Source organism: Pseudophryne corroboree, chromosome 2, assembly GCF_028390025.1.
Source record: "Pseudophryne corroboree isolate aPseCor3 chromosome 2, aPseCor3.hap2, whole genome shotgun sequence".
NCBI lineage: Eukaryota > Metazoa > Chordata > Amphibia > Anura > Myobatrachidae > Pseudophryne > Pseudophryne corroboree.
Genome location: NC_086445.1, coordinates 759102968 through 759109691, shown reverse-complemented (window position 1 = coordinate 759109691; position 6724 = coordinate 759102968). Strand labels below are relative to the sequence as shown.

The following is a 6724-nucleotide window of genomic DNA, read 5'->3' as shown; positions in this document are numbered from 1 at the left end:
TAAGATCTGGGTAGTGGGAGAGGTGGTCCAGGGGTTGGGGAGCCTCCGCTCCGTGTTCCAACCTGGACCTAGCAGGAAAAAGGCAAGTTGATATTGTCAGGAGTTAAGGATTGGGAAATGAAAGGCTTACGTTTATAGAAAGGGGGCTATTTCGTAGCCTTCATTCAGTCCGTCCGGATGAAGAGATTTCATTTCATGTATCCAGAACATTTCTCTCCTTGATAGAAGGTTGGAGAGGTCTCCCCCTCTTTCTCCAAGTGTCACTAGTTCCAAACCCTTGAACGTGAGTTCCTCCGGGTTAGAGCCGTGGTATAGTAGGAAGTGTCTGGATACAGCATGTGTTTGGACCCGGTTCTTTATATTTCTGACATGCTCCTGTATGCGGATTTTCAATGGCCTCTTTGTCTTGCCGATATACTTCATCTTGCAAGGGCATTCCAGGGGGTAGATGACGGAAGATGTGTTGCAGTTGATAAAGTGCTTAATTTTGTACTCCTTAGTTTCCCCTGTGTTCTTGAAGGTTTTTCTATTTGGGTTCACATACTTGCAGATGTTGCAATGACCACATTTGAAACATCCCACACATTTCGGTAGTGTGCTTTTTGGAGTATCACGGTTTCTTAACATGCTTGGTGCCAGAAGGTCCTTTAGATTCTGTGATTTCTTAAATACCACTTGGGGTTCAGTTGGTAAATAATCTTTGAGAATCAGGTCCATTAACAGTATGTTCCAGTGTGATTTGAGTGTTTGTTTAATCAGGTTGTCATGTTTACTGTAAGTGGTGATGAAAAAAAACAATAAAGACAATGTTAGATTCATCACCACTTACAGTAAACATGACAACCTGATTAAACAAACACTCAAATCACACTGGAACATACTGTTAATGGACCCGATTCTCAAAGATTATTTACCAACTGAACCCCAAGTGGTATTTAAGAAATCACAGGGGAAACTAAGGGGAAACTAAGGAGTACAAAATTAAGCACTTTATCAACTGCAACACATCTTCCGTCATCTACCTCCTGGAATGCCCTTGCAAGATGAAGTATATCGGCAAGACAAAGAGGCCATTGAAAATCCGCATACAGGAGCATGTCAGAAATATAAAGAACCGGGTCCAAACACATGCTGTATCCAGACACTTCCTACTATACCACGGCTCTAACCCGGAGGAACTCACGTTCAAGGGTTTGGAACTAGTGACACTTGGAGAAAGAGGGGGAGACCTCTCCAACCTTCTATCAAGGAGAGAAATGTTCTGGATACATGAAATGAAATCTCTTCATCCGGACGGACTGAATGAAGGCTACGAAATAGCCCCCTTTCTATAAACGTAAGCCTTTCATTTCCCAATCCTTAACTCCTGACAATATCAACTTGCCTTTTTCCAGCTAGGTCCAGGTTGGAACACGGAGCGGAGGCTCCCCAACCCCTGGACCACCTCTCCCACTACCCAGATCTTAGATTACAGTCATACCACACTGGATATGCCCAAATTCGTCCGATCTTGGAAGCCAAGCAGTGTTGGCCCGGCCAGTACTGGGTAAGGAAACTTCCCAAGAAGACCGGGTGCTGTAATAACAATCAGATCTGGGGCGTGCTATTCCTATATCTCTCTATACATCTCTCTTTCTTCTATCTCTCAATTCAAAGAAACTAAGTTCTCTGTCCATGACGGTATATGCCTATGCCTATATACTCCTAAATATAAGTCTCACCGCAACATCCACTCTCTATTTATGTATTAATCTTATTAATTTTATCCAATGCATATACAATTTATACTCCAATAGAAAATGCCAGATGTCCTAAATGGATGTCATTTTTATAGGAGAAACACTTTATTTATGTCTATCAGACTAGGAGTATGAACTACATTGTAACATACTCTACACCTAGTCTGTAGAATCTGTATATAAACGATGAACTATATATGACCTCGGAATCGTATATATGTACTGATTCTCGATCTTATCTTATTTACATATGCGGCTTCCTGTGTGGAGACGGTTTGAATATATCAGACCTATTAAACTACATGAACATTATCCATGAAAATATGGCCGCCGGCACCCGCTTCCAGCACGAGCAACTGTCACGCTTCACGGACTCCCAGAAAATGGCCGCCGCACTTCCCTTCGCAATGACCGGCGCATGCGCAAGAGGAAGCCACGGACACCGGAAGTGGGGCGGAAATGACGCGTTTAGCGTCACACATCGGACTAAACAAGCGCAAAAGTCTTTTATGATTCACAAAGACTCCCCACACAGTTTCTAAGCGCAAGTAAAGCGCTTCATCACATCTACAGCCTACCTCATTATTGGCCAAACTCATTATGTGTTCCTGAACTATACTAGTATGTTTACATCCTGTTTCCACAAATGTCAATCAATTACAGGAAGTGATGTCACTAATCACTTCCTTACCCATAGGGGTATATATAGATGATGTGTCCCACTGTGCTCATTACCCCTTGATGAAGTCAGACCAGACGAAACCGGTTGGGTGATTCCTGCTACTACTGAAATCCTCAAGTTAAGCTGCTTTTTCTATTTATCCGATCTTTTATACGTATTTGTATTAGAATTTTTTTTACATAATTTTAGACATACGATTGTCTCTAATGACTCTTATTTTCTGAACACGGGAATTTTTAGCACTATTTTTTATCGCTCCTACTTTTTATATTATTATCTTCATGTCCTTTAGAATGCTTTTTAAATGACTTTGTAACAAATTTTTTTTTTTTTTTTGAAAAGCATTCCTATATGTTGCCTTTTTATGTCCAAAAAAACTTTTAAAACGTTCGTTATAAATAAACCCTGCATTGTTTTAAAAAAATCATCTTTTTAGTCTCTTAGAGTATTTACCACCTATGGTCGCTCTGATCTTATCTGCAATTCTCAATATATATATATATATATATACACATACACATACACATATATACACACACAGGTACCAGGCAATAACCGCCTGATAACATCTTTACCCAGGAAACACCGTTGATGCCGACAGAGCATTCACAAACCACAGTCTCACGCCTATCGTGTTTACTGTTTTAAGCACACAACACCAATTTGCTAATACTTAATTTTCCAAATCAAGTACCGCCAAGCGCCGGGGAAACTGACCGTTAGCCCCACAGTAGCTTGTGACAAACTCTCACACCTGTCGACCAAGCAATAGTGGGTACAAAGCAGGAAACAGTGAATTGACGTATTACAACAAGGATTGTATGACCATTATCCACATAATGCTAAAGGACACCCATATAGCATTAAAAACAAAAACCACTGTGCCCCCCCACCTTCCTACTATACAGTAAGGGTCGTCGGGGACCGGAGGAAAATGGCGCTGACTCCTTCATGAGGATGAAGCTCCGCCCCTTCCTGGCGCGCTTAAACCCTCACATAATATTATAACCAAATACATATACATATAAAATACGCAAACCGGTCTATCAGCGTATATAGTGTAAAACACTATATACCAAAAGAAACAATGCCGCACAGGGCGCTCCCCCCCGTGCGCCCTGCACCCAACAGACCCTCAGCGTGTGGGAGCACCGGCTCTCGACGCGCCCCTGCTACTAGACGGCGGAGTTATCACATGGGACGCCTGGGCTACCAGAGTCCACATATACATAAAAGCTGCCCCGGGCGCCTCCCCCCCAGCGCCCTGCACCCACGGAAGCCGGCGGCGGTCCGGGACACGGAGCCCCGGCCCCGCCAGTTTAAATCACAAAACACCCTAATATGTTTCCCAGGGCGCTCCCCCCCCCCCCCCCAGCGCCCTGCACCCGCGGGAGCCTGGCGGCGGAGGAGACATGGTGGCGGGGGCCCCGGTACCGCCCGAGTAATCCTTCACAGTCCCCAAATCAAACTGTAAACTGCTGCCCAGGGCGCTCCCCCCCAGCGCCCTGCACCCGTGGAAGCCGGCGGCGGGGGGAATACGCTTTTATGCCAGTCTGAAAAAGAAATCAGTAATATGCTGCCCAGGACGCTCCCCCCCCCAGCGCCCTGCACCCTGTGAGTGCGTTGGTGTGTGGGAGCATGGAGTGTAGCACGATCTGTTACCTCCATTACTGAAGTCTTCTGCCGTCACTGAAGTCTTCTTTTCTTCTCATACTCACCCGGCTTCTTTCTTCTGGCTTCTGTGAGGGGGGTGACGGCGTGGCTTCGGGAACAAGCAGCTAGGCGCACCAAGTGATCGAACCCTCTGGAGCTAATGGTGTCCAGTAGCCGAGAAGCAGAGCCCTTGAACTAAGAAGAAGTAGGTCCTGCTTCTCTCCCCTCACTCCCACGCTGCAGGGAGCCTGTAGCCAGCAGGTCTTCCTGAAAATAAAAAACCTAACCTAAAGTCTTTCAGAGAAACTCAGGAGAGCTCCCCTAGTGTGTGACCCATCACTCCTGGGCACAAAGTCTAACTGAGGTCTGGAGGAGGGGCATAGAGGGAGGAGCCAGTTCAAACCCAGTTTAAGTCTTTACAGTGTGCCCAAGCTCCTGCGGATCCATCTATACCCCATGGTCCTTTTGGAGTCCCCAGCATCCTCTAGGACGTATGAGAAAACCTAATACTCTAATGAAAATAGGATCAAGCGTGTAAAGCTGGGTGCACACTAGACTCTGGGGGATATCCTATTAGTCCCGGTAAAACATCGGGTGCAAAAAATTTGTTTTGCAATTTTTTTTTCCGCCCCCCCCGATGTTTCACATACTTATTTATTTACAGGCTATCGATCTTGATTGCGTGCAGGGGTGTATTTTCCTATTGGCCAGGATGGCAATGGCCAGGGGTGCCTGCAAGGGTGCGTGCCGCCCAGCAGTGCCTCCTGCGCCAGGGGGTAAAATGACATAGTAGTTCTCAGTAAGTACAGTACATCCCTTAGCAGTGCTCATCCACTGCCGGACTCTCAAAAGCGTATTGCACTCTGACACTCTCTGTGACTACAGTCACAGATGGTGAATATAGCCGGGGAGCGAGGCACCTCCTCTTCCTCATCCGCTCCCCTTCTCATTGGTTCAATGCGGTCTGTCACCAAACACCAGCCACTACAATCAGCACCAGTCAGCAGTGCAGCATGAGCATACCTGTACATTTTCTGCGGTACCGTAGCTGCACTGCATGGTCTATCCTGGCAGTCTGGATCACAGGTTACAAATAGCTCTGTATGAAGAGGTATCTAGACCAGTGACTGCCTGTCCAGCTGTGTTGAGACTACAAGTCCCAGCATACCTTGTCAACTGGATTTGTTGGGACATGTAGTGCCATCACACCTAGAGAGGGGGTTTTATGTATGTGTGCATATATCTCCTCGGTGTCCCTGTCCACACCCTCCTTCTAATTCCCCCTCAGTGTCCCTGCCCACACTATCCTTGTAACTGCCCCCTCAGTGACCCTGCCCATCAGTGACGTGCGGTGAGGTCAGGGCCTGGGGAGGCACTGCAGCTAAACACCCCCCCCCCGGAAAAAAAAAAGTGCAGTCCCCCCACACCACTAAAACCAGCACCAGGCAGAACCAGCCAGGGGGGATAATGGCATAGCAGGGGAGACACTCAGTGTGGGGTCCCCCTGCCATGCCCTTAAACACCCCCCAAACCAGTCAGCCCAGGGCTGGAATTCCTCGGAAAGTGGGTCCCCAAAAAAATCTAAATGGGGTCCCCCCTCCCGAGCAACAACCAGCACTGGGCTGATAGCCCAGTGCTATGCCCCGCACCCCTGGTGGCGGTGGGTGCGGGGTTCATTGTATGCTAATACTGTTCTTTACAGGTGGCCTACAGATCCCAGCAAGCCTGCCCCAGCATGCTGGCACTTGGAGAACCACAAGTGCCAGCATGCCCGGACATAAAGGGCCCGCTGGCACCTGTAGTCCACCTGCAAAGAATAGTAATATTGTTCTTTACAGGTGGCCTACAGGTCCTAGCAAGCCTGCCCCAGCATGCTGGCACTTGGAGAACCACAAGTGCCAGCATGCCCGGACATAAAGGGCCCGCTGGCACCTGTAGTCCACCTGCAAAGAATAGTAATATTGTTCTTTACAGGTGGCCTACAGGTCCTAGCAAGCCTGCCCCAGCATGCTGGCACTTGGAGAACCACAAGTGCCAGCATGCCCGGACATAAAGGGCCCGCTGGCACCTGTAGTCCACCTGTAAAGAAAATATTGGGAAAAAAACACGACACATTCTTTAAAAAATCCTTTATTAAACTGGGTCTTCACCTGGGGGCGGCGGCCTTTAAGCTCTTTTGCATGGCCGCCGCCTTCCCAGGGCTTCCGGCGTCTTCACCTGGGGGGGCGCCACCTCCCCAGGGCTTCTGGGGTCTTCCTCCGGTGTCTTCACCTGGTGGGCGGCGGCTGCTAAGCTCTTTTGCATAGCCGCCGCCCATCCAGGACTTCCACGACGTCTTCACCTGGGAGGCGGCGGCCTTTAAGCTCTTTTGCATGGCCGCCGCCTTCCCAGGACTTCCAGCATCTTCACCTGGTGGGCGGCGGCTGCTAAGCTCTTTTGCATAGCCGCCGCCCATCCAGGACTTCCACGGCGTCTTCAGGAGCTCTTCTCCGCTCCTCCTCCGCCGTCGGACTGTGACAGCCGCTGCCTCGCGCTGACTTATATAAGTCAGCGGGAGGGGGCGGGGCGATGACGCTGCGAGCCATGATTGGCTCGTGGCGGCCATCTTGAATTTCAAAAATGACGCTGAGGCGCCATTTTTGAAATGGGT

The 6724-nt window shown here is 48.5% G+C and overlaps 1 pseudogene; it reads left to right on the top strand.

Annotated features, from left to right (window-relative positions):
* Nucleotides 1-1466: 1466 nt before the first annotated feature.
* LOC135052574 (5S ribosomal RNA) lies at nucleotides 1467-1584 on the top strand (annotated as a pseudogene).
* The last annotated feature ends 5140 nt before the right edge of the window (nucleotides 1585-6724 follow it).